The sequence below is a fragment of the Acinonyx jubatus genome, chromosome C2, assembly GCF_027475565.1.
Source record: "Acinonyx jubatus isolate Ajub_Pintada_27869175 chromosome C2, VMU_Ajub_asm_v1.0, whole genome shotgun sequence".
In the NCBI taxonomy this organism is placed as follows: Eukaryota; Metazoa; Chordata; class Mammalia; order Carnivora; family Felidae; genus Acinonyx; species Acinonyx jubatus.
The window spans coordinates 26,034,971-26,061,806 of record NC_069384.1 but is presented as its reverse complement, the minus strand read 5'-3'; the positions used below and the strand labels follow the sequence as shown (position 1 = coordinate 26,061,806).

Here is a 26,836-nt window from a genome sequence, read left to right as displayed (position 1 = left end):
TTTTTCAAGATTGCTTTGGCTATTCAGTGTCTTTTCTGGTTCCATACAAATTTTAAGATGTTTGTTCTAGCTCTGTGAAGAATGCTGGTGTTATTTTGATAGGGATTGCATTGAATATGTACATTGCTTTGGGAGTGTTGACATTTTAACAATATTTGTTCTTCCTATCCAGGAGCATGGAATCTTTTTCCATTTTTTTTGTGTGTGTGTCTTCTTCAATTTCTTTCATAAGTTTTCTATAGTTTTCAGTATATAGATTTTTCACCTGTTTGGTTAGATTTGTTCCTAGGTATTTTATGGGTTTTGGTGCAATTGTAAATAGGATCAATTCCGTGATTTCTCTTTCTGTTGCTTCATTGTTGGTGTATAGGAATGCAACCAATTTGTACATTGATTTTATATCCCGTGACTTTGCTGAATTCATAAATCAGTTCTAGCAGTTTTTTTGGTGGAATCTTTTGGGTTTTCCACATAGAGTATCATGTCATCTGCGAAGAGTGAAAGTTTGACCTCCTCCTGGATGATCTGGATGCCTTTTATTTCTTTGTGTTGTCTGATTGCTGAGGCTAAGACTTCCAATACTATGTTGAATAACAGTGGTGAGAGTGGACATCCCTGTCTTGTTCCCGACCTCAGGGGGAAATCTCTCAGTTTTTTTCCATTGGGGATGATATTAGCGGTGGGTCTTTTATATATGGCTTTTATGATCTTGAGAACCTATTGTCTTCTAAATAAGTATGCTATCTCTTGGGAGGTAAATGAAATACTATAGAACATAAGGTTACATTTATGCCTCCCAGTTTGTGACTATCCAAACTGAACTTCACCATGTGCATAGTGATTCAATTTGGGGTAGAATGTGAGGCGCCTGTAGGACATCTTTTTGAAGATGACCCTCTATGTTTACAGAGAGATTTGGAAGTCATTTGGACATAGATGAAGCAGCAAAGGCAGAAAGTGGAGAATAACATAGGAGGAAAAGGCAGAACCATGGGTAACATCCATATTTAAAGGATAGAGGAGAAATTACTGGAAGAAACAAAAAAGAAACAGACAGATTGGAGGGTAATACAGAGACCAGGATTGCAGAAAAACTAAGAGAGGGGAAAATCATTATAAAGAGAGAACAATCAACACAGTCAAATTCTTCAGAGGAAAACATAGGATAAAGACAGAAAAGAAGCCATTACAATATGTTCCCTAAAGCCAAAGAGAGAGAAGAGAAGAGAAGAGAAGAGAAGAGAAGAGAAGAGAAGAAGAAAAAGTCCTAAATCAACAAGTCTGTTGTGCTGTCAATGACTTGAGACCTTGCCTAATACTGGTTAAGGAAAAAAAAAAAAACTGTGTCAAAACATCCTAGGAACTTAACATAGAGTTTATTTATTCTATGTTATGCATATTTGAATAACATCAGATATATTTATTCAGCTATTAAAAATTATGGGACAACTATATAATACATTAGCAGTTAATGAACAAAACTATATCTGGGTTTAAATGCATGACTCCTCAGTGTTCATTACTTTCATCAAAAAGTTACAAATAGGACAGTGCCCATTTGTGTTACAGTTGATTGTACACTAGTCCATGCTCTCCAACAGCTATTTGTACTCAATAAATGAGACAGCAGAACAGGAGGAGAAGAAACTGATGTGGGAAAAAAAAAATGAAATACTTTGGTACTGAGATTTTATATCAAATAATTACTTGTTTCTAACATTAAAATGTCTTACTATCAGCAAAACTCCATCAGAAATTTCAGAACTTTCTGGTTAATATGGCCTCATGCTCAAAAGACATTGTACTTAAGTTATATAAATAACCGAAGTCTGTGCCAGAAGATTGAACCTAAGTATATCACAAAATGAGATAGCAATTTTAATCATACAATAAATGGAATCATTGGGTCTCATCTTTGATCTAGCCTATGATCTCATTTTTCTTTGAACATCGAGTTATTTTTACAGAGTGATACTGTGTTTGCAGGGATAGTCTAATGGGCATGCAATGTATCTATCTCTGTAAATTCACTATGTGTTTGATTAAGTTCTTTATGTACAGCTGTTACTGAATGGGATGCCTGGTCTGTAAGGCTTCTATTTTCTGGGTGATGACCCTACCATAAATTTTGCACATATGTTTGAATATTTAGTCTCCACTGAGATGTTTTCACCATTTATTTACAGAAATATGTCAGTGACTGCCCACATGCTCAGTATGAACTATGCTAGCCTTCAAGTACTGTAATGGGAAAGGGCCTTCAGGTCATGAAAGTGTAACTTTGCAGAAACATAACTTCCCCTGTGATTAGAAGAGAATTTTAGTAATTGTTGGGAATTTCACCCTTACCATCCATGTTGAGGAAAGGGGTTCAAGATGCAAAGTCTGGATCTTAACTTTCCAGATGTTGCCTCCAAAAGGAGTTTCCTGCCCCCTACCTTGAGAAGAAGGGCTGAGAGTATTGTTCTGAGCACTCTAATGTTTTATATAAGTGTTTTACATAGAAGTTGATTACTCTATGCGTAGCATCCAATGGAATAGATCTGGCATGTGCCACCCACAAGCACCCTTCTAGACCAAGGCACTCACATCCCAGCTTCTGGGAGTATAGGCTATTAAGATCTCGTAGCTGAATTCCTCTCCTGAAATCTGGGACCCACCAAACCCAAGGTTGTGCTTCTCCCCAAGGGCAGTCCACATCCAATGACTGGTTAACTAGGATGGTGTGGGGAGGAATTAAAAGGGCTAGTCCCCCATGCCTTAATTAGGAACAACTTTAGAAAGCCATATAAAGCCAGAGCTTCACTATTACAACTACAAGACAGTTGTCAATCTCTCCTGCGTAATCCTACTTCTTTCAATGCCTTCAAATCCAATTCAGCAGTATCAGATTTGAAAGCATTCACCAGTAAAATGCCTACATTGCAAATCTACATCTCAAAGCCGGTTTCTAGGAATATTGACCTAAAGCAAAAGTCAGGAGTGGTCCTAAGAAGCAGATTCTAAAATGGGAGTTTGATGCTGAATCACCTGCTGATGGCTAGCAGTAAAGACTCTATCACTGGTGATAGGTGGAGTGCTAACCACCTCTGGCATACTGTAGCAACACAATTGTTAAGACTTTCACCTGGGGTGAACAGAATGGGAAGAGAAAGCATTAGCTACAGGCAACATCTCAAGCATTCAAGAGATTTGGGGGAATTAGTAATTATATGGACTGTGGAAAGGGTAGCTGTTGCTGAGGGCTATCAATTCACTGGAGAAAAAATGAAAAACTAGAGATAATTAATCACCAATTTAAGGTAAAGTGTGAAAGCCAGAGGGATTCCTTGGCAGCACATAAAGAATCTCTGCTCTGCTGTAGCTGAAAGGCAAAGAAAGCTGAGGGTTTTTATTTTTTTCCCCAGAACTGAATCATAAAATTAGCAAAACTCCAGAGAAGGTTAAATTCTACAATAGGCAATTCCACAATGCTAAGATCAGGACCTGCATTAGTAAACCTGGAAATGGGAATATCTAGCTCTTTGCACTCAAAAATCTTGAATACTCAGGTTCTCTTGACCCTTTTTGACCCATCAGAAGTGCTCCATTCCTCCTTGCTAAAAAGAAGCATTCCCCCCACCCCTTACTTGAAGACAATAGAGAGATTTCTGCCTCTCAAGACAATACACGTCCTTCTCAAGATCCACCCCAAATCCCCTATGAGCCTCCAGCAACTGAAAAAGAGGTCAAGAATCTATGAGAAATCACCATGCAATACCAAGGCAACATTATATGGTAATAATTCAACCAGTTCTTCCTTGCAGAAACCTATGCCCATTTTCTCAGGCAACTGTACACTGGAGAAAGAGAATTCCTAGGAATTTCAAGGTCATAGTTATTATTCAGGAATGCAAAGTCATCTAAGATTCCGTGTCAGAGTGAGTGCACAGGGTAAAAATAAATTCAGTGGGTCCAGTTTCCGACAGGTACAACAGGACCCTCAAAGCAACCCTGTAATCATTCCCTCTATCCTTCATGTGATATTGGAATAGACATACTTGGTATTTAGCAAACTCCTACCCTTACTCCAGGTTGGTGGCTTGAACTTTGAAGGTAAGAGCCAGTGGGAATGACCAAGTGAATGCCTGTGTCCAGATCTGACAGTAAGTAGTTAGGCTGCCGCCTGTCCTGAGAAAGGTATGGATGGTCAGGATCACCCATCAGATAAACCACTTAGACTAGCAAAAGTGGTTAACCAAACATGAAGAAAATCTAGAATGGGTAGAAGAGGAGTAGAATAATAAGTATCAGTTGTAGTCTCTCAAGACCAGCTGCAGCATTGGGCAGTTTTTTATTACGTATTTTATGTTTTCTATTCTCAAGTTGGTTTACACACAGTGTAGTCTTGGCTTCAAAGTTATTTTTTTTTATTTTTTACTTGTATTTATTTTTTTTAAGTAAGCTCTGTGCCCAATGTGGGGTTCGAACTCACAACCCCAAGATCAAGTCACATGCTTTATGGACCAAGCCAGCCAGGTGCGCCAATTACATATTTAAATAATAATACTTTGAGGCACCTGGCTCTTGATCTGGAGGTCATGAGTTCAAACCCCATGTTGAATATAGAGATTACTTTTGAAAAATAATACTACTGGGAGCCTGGGTAGCTGAGTCGTTCAGCATCTGACTTCAGCTCAGGTCATGATCTGACAGTTTGTGAGTTCGAGTCCCACATCAGGTGAGCCCGAGCCCCACTTCGGGTGAGCACAAGCCCCACTTTGGGTGAGCACAAGCGCCTCTCTGGGTGAGCATGAGCCTTCTTTTGGGTGAGCTCTGCTTCTCTCTCTCTGCCCCTTGTGGGATTCTGTCTCTCTCTCTCTCTCTGCCCCTCGCTCACTTGCACCCTCTCTCTCAAAACAAACAACAACAAAAAAGAATGGTACTACTTTGGACATATATTAAAGAAAATATATCATTAAGTTAATTTTAATTTTTTCAATATGGCTACTTAAAAATGTAAAATAACCTATATGACTCATATTTATGGCTTGCTTTATATTTCTGTTTGACAGTTTTCCTTTAAAATATCTGCATGCAACAAAAATTACATCTAAAATCTGTAACCACTAAATGAACTATTGGGACCTCATCAAAATAAAAAGCTTCTGCACAGCAAAGGAAACAATCAGCAAAACTAAAAGGCAACCAACAGAATGGGAGAAGATATTTGCAAATGACATATCAGATAAAGGGTTAGTATCCAAAATTTATAATGAACTTACGAAACTCAATACACAAAAAGCAAATAATCCAGTGAAGAAATGGGCAAAAAACATGAATAGACACTTCTCCAAAGAAGACATCCAGATGGCTAATAGACACATGAAAAAGTGCTCAACATCACTTATCATCAGGCAAATTCAAATCAAAACTGCAATGAGATACCACCTCACACCTGTCAGAATGGCTAACATTAACAACTCAGGCAACAACAGATGGTGAGGATGCAGAGAGGATCTCTTTTGCATTGTTGGTGGGAATGCCAGCTGGTGCAGCCACTCTAGAAAACAGTATGGAGGTTCCTCAAAAAACTAAAAATAGAACTACCCTAGGACCCAGCAATTGCACTACTAGGCATTTATTCATGGGATACAGTTGTGCTGTTTCAAAGGGATACATGCACCCCAATGTTTATAGCAGCACTATCAACAATAGCCAAAGTATGGAAAGAGCCCAAATGTCCATCAATGGATAAATGGATAAAGAAGATATGGTAGATAGATAGATAGATAGATAGATAGATAGATAGATAGATAGAGATAGAGATATAGATATTACTCAGCAATCAAAAAGAATGAAAACTTACCATTTGCAACTATGTGGATATATCTAGAGGGTATTGTGCTAAGCGAAACTAGTCAGTCAAAGAAAGACAAATATCATATGACTTTACTCATGTGAGGACTTTAAGATACAAAACAGATGAACATAAGGGAAGGGTATCAAAAATAATATAAAAACAGAAAGGGGGACAAAACATAAAGACTCTTAAATACAGAGAACAAACTGAGGGTTGCTGGAGGAGTTGTGGGTTGGGGGAGGGACTAAATGGGAAAGGGGCATTAAAGAAAGACACTTGTTGGGATGAGCACTGGGTATTATACATAGGGGATGGATCACTGGAATATCTTCCTGAAATCATTATTGCACTATAAGCTAACTAACTTGGATGTAAATTAAAAAATAAATTAAAATAAAATAAAATAATATAAAATAAAATAAAATAAAATAAAATAAAATAAAATAAAATAAAATAAAATAAAATAAAATAAATAAATATCTCTAACCAATAGAAAGCCATCAGTTGCTAAATACTGTGATTTAGCCAGTGGAGTAAGAGTTAGGCAACCATGGTGTGCACGGGGAAAATTACAATCTAATGAGAAACTGAAAAAGGAAAATATCCTTCCAGCTGACTCCTTTTTCCCTCTTTATAAGTGTGGCATAAATACCACCCATGAAGCCAGGACTGAATACAGCAGAGATCTGATTATTTCATAATTTTAAAACATCATGGGAATCTTCCCTAAATGCTTGCCCAAACTCAAAATCTCTATCCATCTCACTTCAACAAATACCTCTGCAGAAGTTTGACCTGTCGAGATTGTAGAGGATTCTAGAGACAGGCATGTACAGAGGAAATGCATCTTAAAAATGAAAGCTTTAAATAAGCTATAGTCATTGCATTTTAGAAACAAAATTTAAAATAAGGCAGTAACCACAATATTCATCATCCACCATAAAATTATCTGCTGTAATCTCCATACTTCTGGATATGGATAGCTAAATAGCAATATATAAACAAACAACATCAAAGTGCCTTTTTGGCTAACTGCCACCCTGCCACTTGTGAACTACAGCCAATTATAATGACATCACTCTAGCTTCATGTCCTTTACTGACCTTCCTACTTATGTTGCCAAAATGTATTAAATTTCTCCTCTACAATCTGTCTTTTTCCTTTTGCCTTTGTTTCTTTAAATAATGACTTGACATCACTTGACCTCAACCTACAATTTTGGCTGATAATATCACTGAGAAATTCACATACATAAATGGCCTTGCATAATCATTGGTTGTGTCACAGAAAAATCTGTGCAAGAAAGGATTGAATTTGTATGACATAAACTGAAGAAAATTCTTTTAAATATTCTAAAAATTGTTCTTCCATTAGGCAGCAAAAATGAGATCTTCTATCAAGCTGTAAAAACCCAGTTTCCATAGTACTATAGTTATAGAAATAGATGTTTAGTAAACCCACCTGCAAATATTTGTTTTAGTAAAATAAATTCTTCAAATAAAAGCATTCTTTAAGTAAAAGTCATTCTGACACTAAACTGAAAATGAATATAATTTAATAATAATTGAAAAAGTGGTATCCCGTTAGCTGAGATCTTCAAACATGACTAAAGTCTTGAATGTGTTTGAAAATCTACAAATACTAGGAAAGAAAACTAAATCATTTATCTATCTGAAAGAAAATTAATCTTGGGGCACCTGGGTGGCTCAGTAGGTTAGCGTCCAACTTCGGCTCAGGTCATGATTTCTCAGTTTGTGAGTTTGAGCCCCACGTCAGGCTCTGTGCTGACAGCTCAGAGCCTGGAGCCTGCTTTGGATTCTGTGTCTCCCTCTCTCTCTGCCCCTCCCCACTCATGCTCTGTCTCTCTGTCTCTCTCAAAAATAAATAAACGTTAAAAAAATTTTTTTAACTAAAAAAATAAAAAAGAAAGAAAATTTATCTCTGGAATGTAAAGACAATGTTATTTTCTGGAAAAAAAATATGACCCAGTTAAAAAAGAATGTTTACAATAGGATAATTACATTAAAAAGTATGTGCTAATCTATATTATGTTGACTCATTATCTATTAATTTACACATACTAATTAAAGGCCATTATAATTGTTTAAGCATGAGGGTATTTTTCTTTTATTTTAAAGAAAAACAATTTTTCACTTGAACAGATATTTAAAAAGCTATGACTGGGGCACCCGGATGGCTCAGTTAGTTAGGTGTCCAACTCTTGGTTTTGGCTCAGGTCACGATCTCATAGTTCATGAGTTCAAGCCCTGCATTGGGTCCTGCACTGATGGTACACAGCCTACTTGGGATTTTTCTCTCTCTCTTTCTCAGCCCCTCCCCCACTCATGTTTTTTCTCTCTCTCTCACTCCCCTTCTCTCTCAAAATAAATAAATTTTAAAATGACATTGTTTTTATAAATAAATACAATACAATACAATACAATACAATACAATACAATACAATACAATAAAAAACTATGAGGCGTCTGGCTGGCTCAATTGGTTGAGTGTCTGACTCTTGACTTTAGCTCGGGTGGTGATCCCAGGGTCATGCAGTCAAGCCCCACATCAGGTTCCATGTGAATGTGGAGCCTACTTAATATTTTCTCTCCCTCTCTCTCTCTCTCTGGCTCTTTCTCTCTCTCTCCCTCCCTCTGCTCCTCTCCCCCACTGGCTTTCTTTCTCTCTTTCTCTAAAAATAAAATTTTAAGGGGCACCTGGGTGGCTCAGTCAGTTAAGCCTCCGACCTCAGCTCAGTCATGATCTCATGGTTCGTGGGTCTGAGCCCCCCGTTGGGCTCTGTGCTGACAACTCAGAGCCTGAAGTCTGCCTCATATTCTGTGTCTCCTTCTGTATTCCCCTCCCCTGCTAGCACTCTGCCTCTTTCTCTCTCTTTCAAAAATGAACATTAAAAAAATTTTTTTAATAAAATTTTTAAAATAATAAATAAATAAATAAATAGCTATGACTGACCCTGCCTTTTCCTTACTGTACCCTCTGTGTTTAGCACAATGCCTGGAATATATTTTGTATTAATACGTGTACTTTGAATATTTTAATAATATCAACTTTACAGAGTACTCACAGAACATAGTGGTTAAAAGCAGGAACTATACATTCAAATTATCTGGGCTTAAGCCCTGGCTCTGTTATTTATTGGGTGTGTGACCTTGGACAAGTTATTTAATCTCTCCTCCATTTATTCATCTGCAGTAATAGCCCTGGCCTCATAAGAATGTCATGAGGAATAAGTCAATACATGTGCAACTTTTAGAACAGTGTTTACAGCCTAGTTAAGAGCTCAGTCAACTATAGCTTTTATTTAATAATAGCACTTAAGTGCACTTTAGAGTTCACAAGTTCTTTTCACATGTAACATTCAGAAGAATCTCATGAAGTCTTGCGACCTAGGTAAGATAAGTACCTGTTATTACCCTGGTTTATGGCTGAAGCAACAAAGGCCCAAGGTCACATTATGAGAAAGGAACAAATCAAAACTTGAATCCAATAAAGGCCTTGAATCCAAGGCCTTTCTGAATCTGAATTCTAAATGTATTCCACTATATATAGATGGAAGGTATTCTTTTGATTCTCTCCCTCATAGTATCTGAGAAGTGAGTATAGATACTGAGTAACTATGGTAGAACTGTTGGGATTCATCACTCTCAGTGACCAAACTGTAGCATAAAAATAAATGTAACGAATGATCAGTTTCTTTTTTCCGTGGTTTGCTCATGTGATCATGGGTAATTCTTAAGCACCAGTCTTGCTGAGCACCGTAACATAGGTTGACAGATTCTACCTGCCCTCAGAGTTCATCATCTAAAAGAAGAAACAATACGTACACATGCACACATAACATGGAGAGGCGCTGCGGAGAAGTGCCAGACAAAAGAACATACAGCACAGAGAAGAGAAATGCTGAGGAACATTGGGAAACATGATAGCTCACCAGAACTTGGCAGATGCCTAAGGTTCCTTCCTAGGACAGAAACATGTCATTGTGAACTAATGTATGTAAGATCAGTGGGTCTTGTTTTTATCTTATGTGAAACTGAATTGTTTCTTTAAACATTGGATTTAAACACCCACTGAATTGGATCTTTAAACATTGTCCAGCTTTACATTATTATAATACATTCTCACACACCACGTGAGGAGTATAAATTACTAAATTTCTTTGGAGGAAGTCGCAAAATTGAAAAACCCCATGCCCCTTGACCCAGTAGGTTCACTGGGTCTACTTCTTTCTATCTCTACTATTAGCACTGATCACAGTGGACATCGTGTCTTGCCCAAACTATTCCAGTAATTTTACTGAGCCCCTACTTCCACTCTGGCACCACTAAACCCCATTCTTCACACAGCAACTGGAGCAATCATTCTAAAACACACATCAGATTGCCCCTGTACCCTCCTTAAAATCCCCTAGTGGTTTTTCATCATACTTGGGAGAAAAGCTAAATTCCTTCCACAACTTAGAAAGTCTTAGGGATCTGCCTGTATTTCTGATCTCAATCATACCACTTTTTTGCACACCACATTTTGACCACTCTGGTCTTCTTTCTGTTTCTAAGATGCAATTTGTTTACCAAAGTTGTTATATATGCCTCAAATACTCTTTATCTGCTCATCCATTTAGATTCCAACTTAAATGTCACCTTCAAATAGGTACACCCAATAACCTAGGCTAAAGTGGCTGCCAAAGCAATCTCTAGCACATTACTGTTGTTTTAATTCTCTGCACAGCACTCTCATGATATAATGATTTCTTATTCAATTATTTTTTCACACATCTATTTTTCAATGTATTCATGCAGGTAGGTACATAGTATTTACTGGGGTTTTTCTCCCTCCCTCCACTTACTCCAGAGAATTTAAGTTTATAAGGACAGAGACCTTGCCTGTTTTATTCAACAGTGTATCTCCAGCACTAATAATACCTAGCAGGTAATAGGTACTTACTCAATGAATATTTAATTCTAGTACTATAATATATGACCATTTTTTTCAGGCACGATGTTTCCAAATATGCACATAGAGTAAATTTCCAGTTTAATTCACTCATTGATTAAGTAACTACTAGTTCTGCTGTTTAAGGAATTAGGAATAAAATGGGTGTGGGATGAATATCTGATGACCTAAAAGAAAATTTGAGTTCACGTCTGAGAACACAAAAGGTAAAAAAGATAACAAAAAAGAAAAGAAAGAAAATTTAGGCTCACCTAGCTGGCTCAGTTGGTGGAGCACACAATGCTTGATCTTGGAGTTGTGAGTTCAAGCCCCATGTTGGATATAGAGATTACTGAAAGAAAGAAAGAAAGAAAGAAAGAAAGAAAGAAAGAAAGAAAGAAAGAAAGAAAGAAAGAGAAAGAGAGAAAGAAAGAAAATTTAAATCTTAAATATTATTGTCATTGCTATTTTAAAATCAGAAACTCTTAAACCCATCTAAATGAACATGGGAAGGATCAAGTAGAGAGGGAAGAGTGAGCCAATGCCTTATAATAAATCTCCTTTTATGTATATATGTATCAGAACTCTAATACAAAAGGTAGAAGGAATATGATTAAAAACCAAGAGGTGGAAGGACTGAACCTGAGCTAGGAAGGACAATTCATCCTCTGTAAAGGAGACCATGAACAGAGGAGGAAAACAGAAGCATCAACGTGTCGGTAAGTCCATAGATTTAATGATGAAAGGTGAGGAAATTCATCTACTGATTTCTGTATACTCTGTGAAGAAACGTAACAAAGTTGCATCCAGAAGTTTAAGGAGTGTAGAAAGTTTTGAAATCATTTCTGTACTGAGTGGAAAAATTGACCAGTAAAATATAGCAGACTCACTAGGCAGTGTTGGAGTCTAAGTAAGGAACTAATGAATTTATGTGGGAAGCAATCTGCTGAGTTCATGATATTCTTTAGTAGTGCTCATTTGCTCATGTGCATGCTTAACAAAAGCCAGTATTTAGGTTGATGCAGAGTAGGTGTTTTGCCAGAAAGATGTGTTGGCAAAGCAATTTTGCTATTTTCAGAGAGGTATTAAAATTGGTGTAGGTATGTTATTTGTGAAGAATAATAGAACATTCTATTTTTCTCTAATCAAACTTGATTCTACTCTCCATCTCCATTTAGCCAAGAGGCAGAAAAAATATTTTAAACAATTATTAATACATGGAACCTAAGCTGGATAGGAAGAAAAATGAAGACTGGGAAGAGATATTGATTAGGAAAAGGACACAAGACAGACTGGGCTTCAGTAATTCCCTCCTATGGATGATTACAAGCTATCAATGTTCAGCCAGCCTGGTCTCGAATTGGCTCCATAACTGGATAACGCTGGACCTAAAAATGTTGGAACTCTCTGACTTTAGAGGATCAATACTGGGGAAGACAGGGGCTGACAGTAAACTATTGCCAGATGCAAAAGCTGACCAGAATATTAAGAAGCCCATGTCTTGGCAATTTGAAAACCCAAAGCCTTTCCATCCATTTTTTTCCATCCCAGTTTGTCATATGATTTTTATTTAGATGGAGAATAAAGATACTTGATCATTGTACTAGTTTTACTGGCTACTTTAAAGCTAATGCCATTTCCAATTCTTGCTTAGAAGAAAAGTGAAATTATTTTTGACTGCCTAAAAGCAAGGTGCTATTTAGTAGTCTAAATCCCTCTCCTATATTTAACATTATTCTCTTTCTCTAGCATTAGTTATACAACTATCTACCCTTTGCATTTTAAGTGAATTGGAGCCACAAAAGCTTACTCAGCTGGGTTGTTTCTTAATCCTACCAATTCAAGTCAGAATCATCCTTTTCCACCCACATACACTTAGCTTTCAAGTCTAAAATCCAAAGAAACATTTAAATTATTAAAGTCAATCTTGTGAGACAGGATTTGTCACACAGTAGGCAAGTAATTTAAAGAAATTCCAATGTAAATTTGAACTTACATTGACTAGCAAAGGCTCTCTCCCAAATCAAACCAGTAAACTCATATTTGCTTTGTTCTGATGTTTTGTTTTCATGACCAAGTTTGGGCATTATTTTCATGTTTTACTTTTTTATTAATTCTATAATATGGAGTTCATAATAATAAAATAATTAATTAAACAAATATCTACTAAGCACCTTCTAGGCCTAAAATACTATCCTATTGTGTCTCAGACTTAAGAAGCAGGAAGTTGTAATTCTTACTATATAGTGTGAAAATTATTAATTGAGAAACCCCACTAAAATAGAGTCAGGAAGTTTCAGCAGGAGGAGCTCTCCACCTTACCACTTGTAGTCAATTGCAAACCCAACATGAAGAGACACATTTCACCTTACATGGACTTGGCCTTGCACGTTGATACTCCTATACAACTCTAGCCAGAAGAAAAGATACTTCCTTTCTCTTCTCCTCACCACCAAATAGCTCATCCAATGAAAAGCCACCATACTTTGGTTTACTCCAAATGGACTTTTACTCCAAATGGACTTTTACTCCAAATGGACAGTTTACTCCAATGGACTTTTAGATCATAACTGCCTTCCCAATTTACCCCTTTTCTCTTAAAAAAAAAAAGTGTACTTCTTCTCTGTTCCCTGAGCTTGCCTATGATTTTTTATGTGGTTTAGAGTGTTGGGGTTCAGAGCCAATGGCCAAGAAAGAATTCTTGAGACATCTTCAGTGCAAAAAGATGGTTTTATTAAAGCATGGGGACAGGACCATGGGCAGAAAGAGCAGCACTGGGATTGTGATGAGTGACTGATTATATACTTTCAGGTTGGGAGAGGGTTAGAGATAGTGTAAATTTCTACGGTATTTCAGAAACAAGGTTTCCAAGACCTTGAGGGGCTAGTTGCTGTTAAGAAAAGGTCATTTATTACTGTATAGTAAACACTTAGTCATGAGACCCTTCAGATGTATATCAGGGGGCCATAAGCTTGGAGTATGGTGCCAAAATACATCTTGGGGGAAAGCGGGGGGCGGGGGGGGGGCATGGGGGGAGGCGGTGGTAGAATAAAGGAAGTTTCCAAAGGAATTTTTATATGTTAAAGTAGACTTACAGGATCCTGGTGGATCAGGATAAGGTTAAGCTAAGATTCTCTTTGCCCCTTAGCAATGTGTCATCATTGAGGCAATGGAGCTCCCAGGTGAAGATCGCTCTGCCTGTGTCAAGGACTTGTCAATGGGCTGGAAGTTATAAGGAAATTTAGTTTTTCATTTGCCTTTGTTTCCCACATCAGTTTTGCCACAAATAATTGTCCCAGATTGCAATTCTCTTTTATTCCAGAATAAACCCATGTTTTACTAGCAAAATAACTGGCTGTTTTAATTTTAAGGTTAACAATAGGTTCTAAATAAATCTCCTGATGTGGGCCAATTGAGTGTACAAACAGACCTTAAAATAACACCTAAACTCAAGAGGGGAAGGAATCTGAAGCTGTGAACTAAAGTAGTGATAGGCAGTGTAAAGGAGAAAAAACATATTTTTCTCTCTTCATCATTATCCTTGGCTGAGACTTTTTGTAATAAAAGATTTACAGGAAAAAAACAAACAGAAATTTAGTAACGTGTATGCCTCCTGTATACATGGAAGATGATGTCCAGGAGAACTGAGTAAAATTCAGAATGGCCCAAGCCACGACCTTAAATAGCATCTTCAGCTAAAGACAAAAAGATGTTGGAGGTTGAGGTGGCAGACGCCAGTTAATTGAAATTACCAGGAAAAGCACAGTAACAAAGGTGACAAGGGTTAGTTGTTATGCAGATTTAAACCAGGGCCTTTCCACTGATAAAAAGAGTTTTTGTGATCTGGAGTCATTCTTCTCTTCCTGGTACTGAGAGGGAGATACCCTTACAAATGGAGATTTCTCTTATAAATGTAAATTTCCCTTACAGAAGGGTAAATTGTTTGTGGAACTTCTTGTGTGTCTGCTCTTTCTCAAAAATAATCAACTCAAAATAATCCTTACATCAAAGAGCCATATTTTGGGGTGGCACATTCTGCTACAATTCAGCAGAATTAAAAAATTCTGGAAGGAAGGGGATGTCTGTTAGACAGAGACAAAGGACTCCAAGAAAACTCCCTATTTTTCAGGTTTAGTCAATGGGAGAAAAGTATTATAATTGGCAGAAATTGGAAATTTAGGAACAATGAGTTGTTTTGTGGAGAAAGGTGATAAATCTGGTTTGAGAAAGTTTTAGTTGACGGAAACTGTAGAACATGCAAATGATGTCTAGCAGGCAGCTGGAAATGTGTAGCTAGAGTTTTGTAGCAAAGTCAGGGAGCAGAGCGGTAGAACCTGGAATGATTTACAAGAGCAATAAAAAGCTGCTACAATCTCCAATGGTGAGAATTGGATACAAACAAATTGTGTATGGGGGATGGTATGAGGAAAGAAATTTGGTGTTGTAAGAAGAAAAGGGCACAGAAAAGACAGACAGCAAAGCGGTAAACACAAAATTAATATTCAGAGATAGAGAGCCAAGATAATATAAAAAAAAATCAGATGAGAAAAAGTTCTCATTATGAATAGTGTGATCAACTCTGTCAAATGCCACAGAGATTTTGGAGATAAATCATTTCCAAAATCGCTCAGTATTGTTAATCTTGGGAATATAGAGCATGTTACGCCTAATAAGAGCTACCAGCATTAATTAATTTTCAAGCTAATAATTATATTTTAATTCTCTTTTCAAGTTTGAGACAGGAGCATACCCACAAGAATGATATCTCTGAACTTGTCTGAGCTGAGTTTCTCTTTTACTAGGCAAGGATTTGCAGATATTACCAGAGGTGATGCCTCCTTTTGCCATCAGAATTACGCACCCTTTTCTATCATTTCCAAACAGATGTCATTGGTCTTAAAGCAAGAAGGCTCCTTCTCTTAATTCATTGTCCACTAGAACTCTGTTCTTCACTTAATGCCCCAGAACAGGTGGAGAAAGTGTTGAGAGCCAGAGCTGTGGGTCAAAGCTGCTAATGTTCTGAGGAGCATTTGCACTGAACATTCCAATCAGCAGGAAAACAAAATAAGAATCAAAAGGAATAAGTTTCAAAAGATCATGACATTTGATTGAGGAGATATAAGGAAAAACACCCCTTAAAATAACATCATGTAGGCAACCTCTAATTTAACTTATCCTGAAACTGACATTTTAAATGGACAAGTTTGACTAAGATTATTCTAGGAACTTTTTAAAGCTATACCATGATGCTATTACTTCAGTCCCAGAATCACTTCTCTCAAGAGGGCATCAAAGATTTGGAAGGTTGGAGGAGTAGCTTCTCCAGGTCTTTCCCTTTGCATTTCAAAGAGCTTTTTATTTGAGATACACAAGGAAATTTCTGTTGCCAGTTTTCTAGTGGTGTACTTTCATTGATAGTGGTGGTCAAAAAGAAGCCTCACTATCATGCATGCAGCCAGCTAACTTACATTTGCTTTTATATATGCATTATATTTTCTTCTTTGAAAGTACTTGACCATCTTGTCCCTTCCCAAATTCTGTTTCTTTTTTTCTAGAATATGAAGATAGATGTTATTTAAATTAAGAAAATTCAAAGATATATTTAAAAATATTAGTTAAATAACTAGGACCTGGGAAAGAAGCCGAGGCAGCCAGAGACATAGGAAGGGAGTCGGGACTCAAAAGATGGCCATTAAATAATGGAGAGAAGGGAGGTATTTTGGAATATTTTTTTTAACAACTAGTGTGTTGAAACAGGTTCCTACTACCTGAATTTCCACCCTGAGCAAACTTTTCTTTTTAAAAATGACTTCTCTTGGGGCGCCTGGGTGGCGCAGTCGGTTAAGCGTCCGACTTCAGCCAGGTCACGATCTCGCGGTCTGTGAGTTCGAGCCCCGCGTCAGGCTCTGGGCTGAGGGCTCAGAGCCTGGAGCCTGTTTCCGATTCTGTGTCTCCCTCTCTCTCTGCCCCTCCCCCGTTCATGCTCTGTCTCTCTCTATCCCAAAAATAAATAAACGTTGAAAAAAACATTTTTTTAATAAAAAATAAATAAATAAATAAATAAATAAATAAATAAATAAAAATGACTTCTCTTGGGGTGACTGTGTGGCTTAGTCGGGTGAGTGTGGGATTCTTGGTTTCAGTTCAGGTCATAATCTCATGGTTCGTGGGATTGAGCCCCACGTCAGGCGCTGCACTGACAACGCTGAGCCTGCTTGGGATTCTCTCTCTCCCTCTCTCTCTCTGCCCCTCCCTCACTTGTTCTCCCAAAATAAACATTTTTTAAAAAATTAAAAAAATAAATATGACTTCTCTTATATAGAATTGCTGAATCACAAAATTCCACACGTGAAGGTAATACAACACTATTCTGGAATTAAAAATGAAAGAGAGGGGTGCCTGGGTGGCTCAGTTGGTTGATCACCTGACTTCAGCTCAGGTCATGACCTCATGGTTCCTGCATTCAAGCCTTGCATGGAGCTCACTGCTGTCAGTGCAGAGCCCACTTCATATCCCCTCTCCCTCTCTCTCTCTCTGTCCCTCCCCCACTCATGCTCTCTCACTCGAAGATGAATAGACATTTATTTAAAAAAGAAAGAAAAGAAAATTAAAAATAAATAGGTAGATAATCAATCAACAAATAAAAATTATTTATCTTAAATTCTTTTCATTGGAGCACCTGGGTGGCTCAGTCTGTTGAGTGTCCGAGTTTGGCTCATGTCATGATTTCCCTGTTCATGAGTTCAGGCCCCGTATCAGGCTCTGTGCTGACAACTTGGAGCCTGGAGTCTGCTTTGGATTCTGTGTCTCCTTCTCTCTCTGTCCCTCCCCACCTCTTAAAATATATAAACATTAAAAATTTCCTTTTTGGGAATGCAAGCTGGTGCAGCCATTCTGGAAAACAGTATGGAGGTTACTCAAAAAACTAAAAATAGAACTACCCTATGACCCAGAAATTGCACTACTAGGCATTTATCCAAGGGATACAGGTGTGCTGTTTCCAAGGGACACATGCACCCCCATGTTTATAGCAGCACTATCAACAATAGCCAAAGTATGGAAAGAACCCAAATGTCCATCAATGGATGAATGGATAAAGAAGATGTGGTATGTGTATATATATATATATATATATATATATATATATATATATATATATATATACATACACACACAATGGAGTATTACTCGGCAATCAAAAAGAATGAAATCTTGCCATTTGCAACTACGTGGATGGAACTGGAGGGTATTATGCTTATGTTAAGTGAAATTAGTCAGAGAAAGGCAAAAATCCTATGACTTCACTCATATGAGGACTTTAAGAGACAAAACAGATGAACATAAGGGAAGGGAAACACAAATAATGTAAAAGCAGGCGGGGAGACAAAACAGAAAAGACTCATAAATATGGAGAACAAACAGGGTCACTGGAGGGGTTGCGGGAGGGAGGGATGGGCTAAATGGGTAAGGGGCATTAAGGAATCTATTCCTGAAATCATTGTTGCACTATATGCTAACTAATTTGGATGTAAATTTAAAAAAAATAAAAAATTAAATTAAAAAAATTTTTTATTTCATTTTTATTAAAACACAAGAAAATCTGTTTATATGCACTTCTCTAGTTGTCAGGTTAAACCCATTAAAAATGGCATATCCACAGTCCATGAATCAGCTCTGGCCAGTTAGAAAATGGAACAAGCACGTGGTGTTAGTTTCCATTACTGATTACTTTGCCTTCCCAAATGCTTTTCCCTTCCACCCTGTTCACCTGAGAATGTATTGCACAAAAAGTCAGCCAGAAAATTTGTCCTCAGAAGCTCTTGAGTTAAATAATTTAGAAATGTCTTATAAAGATACGTTGAAGGTACAGAGATATATGGATACAATATAGAGTTGGTATGGAAAGGAAGAATAATTTATTTTTAGTTATAGTAAGTATGAACATAATCCTCAATATTATAATTTCAAATAATTCGCACCATTTTTTTATGTGTTCACCACTTGTTTGTTTAGTCACTGAAGTTTGCAACTACTGTGCATATAATAATATATATATTATATAATATAATAAATATATATAATAAATCTTACATAAAGCATAAAAGTACTTAACGCTCTTGTTTAAGCCAAATTTAAGAAATAAAAACATGAGGAGTAGAGAAATGTGGTATCTAATGGGTTAAGATACTTCCCCTGCACTTTGTAAATTAATCAGGGAAGATTAAATGAAATAAAGGTCTTGGAGACCAAGTTTCAGCTTTAAATAACTAGTTCCTCAAGTAGGCCATGCAAAGAGAATATATATTGTTCCTGAGGTAAGTGAGTTTAGAGGAAATCAGCATATGTGTGGCCACTCCTCAGAACTTTGGGAACGGAGTAGCTAAGACAGCATTGTCACTTGAAAATACAGTTTTAGTACTTTACCTCCCAAATTATTTCTCTTCATCTGCTGTCTGCAAGCTCAACCTAGTGGTTTTTAAACCGAAATACAATTAATTGCTTTTTATTAATAATATCCAGACCTAAATTTCATTTTTTTTTCAAGAAAAGCACCCCACCCTTGATTTATAAAATCATAAAATATAAAGCTGGAAGTAATTCTTCTATTCCTACAGTAAATGTCTTTGCATTTCTGCTTGAGGTTTGGCCTTTTATTGTACACCTTCATTTCACAGATGAGAAAACTAAAACCCAGAGATTTAAAATGTCTTAACCAAGTTCACAAATCAGGACAAATATGTTTTAAAAGACAGAAGTAGGCTGGGTCTATGAACACTAATTCAGCTTAAATCCAGTTATTAACACACTCAGCTTCCTTCTGCTGAGACTTTCAGGAAATATTAATGTAGAAAAAAATCTGCCAAAGCAGTCGTGCAGTGTGTATCTTGTTGCAATAAAGAACCTCATAAGGCAATCAGATGGCCCCAAGAACCACAGCACTTAGGAAGATGTTTCAGAGCCTTAAAACTCAAAGTATGTTTCCTTGGATTGGCAGCAGCATGTTAGAAATGCAAGATGCTGGGCCCCATCACAGACTACTGAAACACTTCTGCATTTTAACAATATCCCCAGGTGATGTGTACACGCTCTAAAGTTTGAAAAGTACTATGCTAGATGATCTTGGAAATAACTCCCAATCTTAAAAAAAAAAAATGTATTAGTTAAAATGTGTGCGTTTAAATGACATCAGGGGTATCTTATTATTCAAAGTTATTCTGTTGTGAATATTTACATAAAGTGAAGAATCTCTTTTAAAATAAGTTATCTCCAATTTATGTTAGGTGTCAGTTGGTAATTTTTATACATGGATTTCTTATTATATAAGATGAGGCCACTCTAGAAATCACAGAGTGGAAGTAGGAAGAAACAAAATGCTCTCAAAAGAAAATGCTAGACAAGCAATACGTAAGTTGCTCTTACTTGAAAATGCACTTGCTCTACAGTTCATTAGTTCAAAACTGATTTACATAAAATTTATTTTAATTCAGTCAGAAGTTGGGTGAAATTACTTTTGCACTATTTATAGACAAGGAAGTCTCGTGAGTTAACTCCAAAGAAAACAATTTTCTTCTTAAAGAAAACACATTATTTTTCAAATTTACAAGTCTCTATTTTCAAGCAAGTAATTGCTATATAAGCAAGAGCATGTATTGTTGTTTGTATACTCGACTAATTACAAATGATTCTTAGCTAGTAATTAAAGTAACTTTAAAAAGGCAACATTTGGTTTATTTGGTTTGCCTGGCTGTGCACATAAAAATAATAAGACCTTTAAAGCCAGCAGACTATCCATGAATTTAAACAAAGCCAAATTAGGCAACATTGCTGAATTTTAATTGATTACTCACTTAATATCTGAATCTTTTCTTCACCTAAGATCCTTCAAAAGTGCTTAAGGACAATGTAACCATTTCTATTTTATGAGCTTCTAAATATCTAAGCTAAATAGAGAGTATGATATTTCTTTCAAAACTAAATCAGTCTCCTGCATGGAACTGAGACGGATGTCTTAACCTACAGTTTCAATGTTTTGTGTTGTAAAACAAAAATCTTTATCATTTTAGACACTTTATCATTTTAAACAGTCTTAGTACTTTTAAGTACACGTTGCCTTGTAGGTGGTTTTCAACAACAACCCCATTTTTAGTGGCTGTTTTGAGGAATTTGTGTAAACCAAAATGTTGCATATAAAATAAATAATGAAAATAATTTTATAGAATTACTTATATAATAATTATGCACTAGTTTCAGTAATACAATACAGATAATTTCTGAGCATAAGAGAAGTTCTGTGTTACATGCCTGTGATTTCCACTTATCTATTTCCACTATTTTCCTTTAAAAAGACATTCATTTAGAAAATGCACGTGTTTTTATGACTGCTGCTGTTGGATCACCATAAAAACTGCATTTGACCAATTTTCTATTGGCCTGTGTCATTTTATCATGTTAAAAATCTATATCCACCCTAGCAAATATCATTTCACCTGATTTTTTATATTGCCTCTGAACTTTAAGGTTTCCAGTGTGACACATAGCTTTTGTGGGACATACAACATATGCTTTTCTGGCATTTCAGCTTTTGGAATTTTTATATGTATTTCATGTACGTAAACTCTTTCACTAGTCTTAAGGTCATTAATAACATTCTGGCCATTTTTTCTAACTCTCAAATAGCTAATAAAGAGTAGATTATTATTTAGTGGACTTATGTAACAACTTTCTAAGTTCCTGAAAGAAAATAATGACCAGAATTGCATACTAAGAAGAGTTAAAAAAATGAATTACTCACTTCCATAAATATATTGCTTATAATAATCTAAGTGAAAATAGAGCAAAATATTTTCTGACCTTCTCTGGAGTACAAGCAGTGCTAAGGAGTGGGTTAGTAAGGAAGAAAGTTAAAAGTAAACAGCACTTATACATGGCTTAATAGTTGTCTCTTAGGACACTATTTTATGACGATCCTACGGAAAAGAAATTTTCTTCGGACTGCTTGTGCTGGGTAAATATTACCTCAGATAAATGCCACATTTTGACTAAATAAGTCTGTATAAATATAAGACTGTTTTATGTTGGTTTCCTTAGTTTCCTTAGTTTTTCTGCATTAATTCAAAATTCAAGCCACGATTCCCCCTAAAACACTCTATAAAATAGTATTCATGACTTCATACAGTGAGGATGATATTTTCCTTTATAAATGCCACATAAAATCTGTGGTAAATTTTTAAATAGAAAAATTGTGAAAATCCCAACATAACCACAGATTGCCCTCCATCCCCTGGTCCAATAAATTCTAACTTCAGGTTTTTACTATCTGACAGAAATCCTTTACAGTCTTGAGGGGAAAAAAAAGCAGCCTTCTGTTTCTTGTGCATTTGTCTGTGTGACTTTCTCTTTTCCAGTTGAGAATGAATTGAGGATAAACATTATAATTCATATCTGCATAGAGGAAACTTGAGGAGTATATTTTCTCCATAAATAATATTCAGAAAACTTTCAAGAATATTTTACCATTCAGGAAGAAAAGAAACAAATAAAAAAAACATTTTTTAAATATCCATGTAGTTACCAAAAATATACTGGAACCTAAAACAATCTCCTACTGAAAATAAATAAATAAATGAATGAATGAACGAATGAATGAATAAATAAATAAATAAATAATGTCTATTTTAAATTGACGTTGAATGTTATAATCATAAATGAGAGTTTATTAAACCTACCAGGTTAAAGCTTGACTTACATATATTTTTACATTAGAATATAAGCTCAAGTTTTTTCAGTCAATTACTAATATTAGCAGTTGCTACCAAATGTAGGAATTTATTTAAATTAGCTATAAAAATATTACATTTAATTTCATATTAAAGTACAGAAACAATAGATACTCATGCTGGGGACTTTTTAGTAAGAGGAAAACCCTGTTGTCATATATTACATAATTGACAACATATCAGTGGAAATTTTCTGCCTAGAAAATGATACAGAGAACAGATAGCTAATATTTTGTTATCTATTCTAAGCAAATACAATCAATAAGTCCTTTGGCTGACTTGCATACCGAAATACATTCATCTGAGAGGGATGAGTCTCTTTGAAGCATATAAAATGAAATTTTAGTTTCTTCTTTATTAACTAAAGTGAATATCATATTGGCACCCCATAATATCATTTCTCCTCATGTGATAGGCTTCTAGATCTTTCCATTCCATGTATTCAGTGCTCTCTCTCCCCTTTTTTTATTTTTGCAATTACTTTGGATAAAGATTTTTAGATTTTTATTTTGTGCACATGCAGTATTTCCAATCCAAATTTGAGAGATTGAGTCTTTGGTTTTCGAGTTCCCAAGATGAGAGCTGGAAAAATTAACACAAATTAAATCATTGTCCTGTCCAGTAGACTATTAGAAGCTCCTTCTTACTGCTGTGTCCTAGATAAAACATCTCATACTTCAGACTGTGAGGACAGAAAATACAGGAAAGCAAAAGATTGTGTTCAATAGTGAAAGAGAAGATTTGTTACCCGGCAGGTACTTCCCCATTGACTGAGTAAAATAAGAAACCCCATCTTCTCTTCTTTAACTAAAGGATGGTCACAACAAAGGATCTTTGAGCAGAGGATAAAATAGAGATAAATTGATGAGCATCTTCAAGGCTTCTCAGGGATATTAAATGCCCCCCTCACAAAGACCAGATGGAAGAAACACACTGATAAGCTTCAAGTACTTTTGGAATATTTGGGCATCTTAGGGAGGAACTAGCAATTTTGTCTTTTGATATCACAGTAAAAGCTATATATTCAATCATTTCATAACCCACTTCAAGAGAGAAAAAAAAAAAGTATACAAAATTCACAGCCAATTAAAGCTGCCATTTCCCTTCTTTTATATATATCATGACTCCAGTGTTAAAAATTAATTACAAAAGCAATATTTACAGCTAAAAATGAATATGGATTCTATTTTGATTCATGGTTTTGGTGTTTTCAGAGTTCATTATCTCTCAACTCACCCTTTAATTTGCTATTGAGTTGTGGAGTTTATCTGACTTTTTAAATGCAATTTATTCTTCATTTGCACATTAATTATTAAAAAACAAAAGAAAACCAACACACATGAAGAAATATTCTGAGATACAATGCTTTCTTTGCCCCTAATGATTAAAATATTAATGAGGTGGACAAGAAATGTTTTCAAGAATATGAGGCAATAAACATGAGGAAAGAACGTAAAAAAAAAAAAAACAGAGTGATGTGAGCTGGCAATGTCAAATACTGAGTACTCATTATCAAAACTAAAGATTATTCACTGCAGCTGTATTATGGCACATACCTCAAATAAACGCCAATTACTCCCTCACCCTGAATCAGCCTAAGGACAGATTGGAAGCTGCTTTGTGGATACCTCTCTTAGAAAATGGTTTCCCTGAATCAGCTAATAGTGAACATGATCTGGTTAGAAAGTATGTTCTCAAACATTATCCACAATATTTGCTCCTTGAAAAAAAGTGAGGGTTTATTGACAACATGGGACACATGGATTAAGCCAGCAAAGATGTTACAGTATGCCTAATATCTAAAATTGTAATCCAGTTATCGGTAACATCATTAGGCAATTTTCTATACAGGTAATTGTATATTCTATTTCTTTTCCAACATAGGTAAATGTGAACTCAGAGAATTGGTATGAATAAGTTGGGGAAGGGAAATCTAAATTTTGAGCCATTCTTTACTGACTCCATGAATCATCCTTGCCAAAGTTAAGCCCACCCTCCCACCATAGGACTTAAGAAAATTATTTGTAATTTGCAGGTATTAGTGATTTTATATGGCATATATTCTCCTTGGGCATTTGCATTTTAAAAGAAGGGCAAAAAACAATGCAAAATAATAAACTGCTAATAATAAAATTCTGTATTCTTTTAGAACACAACAAAAGAAAATTATTTGCTTCTCCTGACAAACTGGTATAACTTCTCTGTGGATAATGAAAATTATTTGCTTCAAGTACCAAGATATATATATAGCCAAATTTACAGGCCACCTTTATTAATTTTTTCAGATCCTAGGCCTATGTATTTCCCATTACTGATCTTCTATTACAATTTATCTTTTCTCTGGTCCTGAATTTTTACAAGCTGCCCGGCTGTCCAGGGAATAACACTCCAAGCATTGCTGTGTCTTCCAAGACTGGTCCCCACCATCACCATCACCCAAGCCCACAAGCCTGTGTAGGGTATGAAAGTTTCCTTGCGTCAGCTCTCCATTCTCCATACTTAAGCTTCCATGTGTGCCATAAATACTGTTCTTCTCCTACTTGAAGAAAAATTAATTCAGAGTGACCCACAAAATTGTGAAAGAAGATCAGTCTTCTCTTTGCCTCTCCCTTCCTTAGAGACTTCCTGGTGTCAGGCTTCCAGGACCACCCCCCACTCTGGGCCATAAAGACCTTGGGCCTCAGGGCGTCTGGGTGGTTCAGTCAGTTAAGCATCCCTCTCTTGATTTCGGCTCAGATCATGATCTCCCAGTTGATGAGTTCCGGCTCTATGTTTGGCTTCATGCTGGCTGCGTGAAGCCTACTTGGGATTCTCTTTCTCTCTCCCTCTCTGTCCCTCCCCTGCGCTCGCTCTCTCTCAAAATAAATAAACTTAAAAAAAAAAAAAAAGACCTCAATCCTTTACTCAGCCTCTGCATCCCTCAACTCAACTGCTTCTATTTCACCCAACTTCTCCATTCCTGCTCCCAAACTTGTTTGGAATTGCTCATTTCAATAATAAAATAGCCTTGCAGCAAAGCCTGAAGTGGCTTTATGTAGTTAGTGTTGGTCTCTCAGTATGACCTTGACATTGAACCAGGCCAAATTTCCATTCAAATGCAGAGGGCTAGTGTTTTCTAATTAACATGGGGTTTGCACCCTTATCTCATTTATTCAAGCAAAACACACACACACACACACACACACACACACACACGTATATATGTATATATGTGTATATACTAAATTTACTCTAACACATGCACATGTTTCTCAAAAAGCATTATGTATAGAATTCACATCAGTTGTGTTTATTTCTGGGAAAGCATGCTGAGGTAACATTCTAGTCTCATTTCTTGTCAAATAAGAAATATGGATGGTTTTAAAAACATTTTTTTTTCATATTAAATGTACGGCATTAATTGGTCTAAATATTCCTGGCAGAGTTTCTGCACCTCTAATTAAATTCCAAACAGGCCTCACTTCTCAGAAAACACACGTATTAATGCCCTAAATCTAAACTAAAGCAGATGAAATGCTGCATCTTAACGAGTCAAGCACCATTGACATGCCTTCCTGAATTTTGAGTCAATCCACCCTCAGGCTGCACGGTGCTTTCCATGCTGCAGAGGTGCTGCTATTCTACACGCTGAAGATTTTCATTTTGCCCTTTGTATCATTTTAAGAAGTAATTAGTGTGTTCAGTTACCTTTCTGCATGATCCCAATTTTCTCTCATTAGCTTTTGGCTCTGTGGTATTCAAAGTTCATTCCTCTTTGTTTTTAGGAAGTATTTTTTAAAAAACTTGAAGTTAACATCAGACATAAAGTGTTCTATTTGTTTCATATTTGCTACGTTGAAGAATAATACGTTGAAGAATAATTTCTCTGAGCTTCTATATTGGGAAACATACTACTCCTTTCTACCTCTAGATATATTCAAAATGGGTTCAATAAATCCTATTTCTTATTTAAAGTTTTAGTAAATAGTAATTAATCACCATGATTTAGCAGTTAATAACTATGGAGACGATTATTTCAATAAATCAACTCAAAAGATTTCACAAATGAAAGGGTTTCCTGGGTTAACATTGTAAAAACTTTATAGACCTGAATTGTTTCCTGATTATTGTACTATTAATTATTTAAACAATGTATCTCAGCTTAAGTACAGATGTTATTTTACATTTGTCCAACTCATTAACTTAATAACCAGATGATAAAGCAATAGAATGACAAAACATGTCATTTTCCCCACTACTCAATTTTTCAGAAACTCCTTTACAT

General features: G+C 36.1%; 1 protein-coding gene across 4 annotated transcripts in view; it reads right to left on the bottom strand.

Moving 5' to 3' along the window:
• LOC113604776 (uncharacterized) overlaps window positions 1-26,836 on the bottom strand; it is a 591,327-nt gene that overhangs the window by 424,866 nt on the left and 139,625 nt on the right. For all 4 annotated transcript variants that reach the window (XR_003426789.2, XR_008298130.1, XR_008298131.1 and 1 more), the window contains one exon: window positions 11,068-11,147. The gene's annotated coding sequence lies outside the window, so the exon portion shown is untranslated. The remainder of the gene's footprint in view (window positions 1-11,067; window positions 11,148-26,836) is intronic.